Here is a 565-nt window from a genome sequence, read left to right on the forward strand (position 1 = left end):
AATTGTTTGAGTGTTTGGTTTTCTACAAGGTAAGAACAGAGTGCACCGTTCCCAGCGGCACTGCAATGCTAGGTCGATGCGTGGAGAGAAGGAGCAAGCTCCAAATTTCTGCCCCTCATGCCAAAAATCTGCTTAATATGTAGTCCTCATATAGAGGACATATCAGATATTAAACTGATAAGAACAGATACTACACTTGATCTTAGCCAAAAGGCCGAGAGCGATAAGCCCCAAGTGTTGGATGTCACGCCAAGCTCTTGGCACAAATCTCACTTGTTGTGGTACCCGTTCGTAGGTGTGCATAACAATGGCTGCTGCTATCACCTCCGCCCAAGCTCTCCTTTGTGGCGCTTGATTTCTGACCTAGACAGCTCTTTGACTTTTCACAATTTCATAAGGCTCAGCCATACAGCAAAGCCTGCCAAAAATATATTCAACTCATGTTTGTTCCTCTCCACGGAAGTCTTTAGTAAAGGCGAAAGACATGCGTTATGAAGAGAAACCAGAGTCAGCATGGCCCTCTGTTGGAGAGCAGCAGAGGAGCCTCTCGTCTGATCACCACCTT

General features: G+C 46.2%; 2 non-coding genes across 2 annotated transcripts; both read right to left on the reverse strand.

Annotated features, from left to right (window-relative positions):
* Window positions 1-35: 35 nt before the first annotated feature.
* On the reverse strand, window positions 36-227 carry LOC124854142. Its single transcript, XR_007034391.1, has one exon. It is a non-coding gene; the product is annotated as a U2 spliceosomal RNA (small nuclear RNA).
* Window positions 228-401: 174 nt separating this feature from the next.
* LOC124853736 lies at window positions 402-511 on the reverse strand. Its single transcript, XR_007034075.1, has one exon. It is a non-coding gene; the product is annotated as a U5 spliceosomal RNA (small nuclear RNA).
* Window positions 512-565: the final 54 nt, after the last annotated feature.

Source organism: Hippoglossus stenolepis, chromosome 10 (assembly GCF_022539355.2).
Source record: "Hippoglossus stenolepis isolate QCI-W04-F060 chromosome 10, HSTE1.2, whole genome shotgun sequence".
Taxonomy (NCBI): Eukaryota; Metazoa; Chordata; class Actinopteri; order Pleuronectiformes; family Pleuronectidae; genus Hippoglossus; species Hippoglossus stenolepis.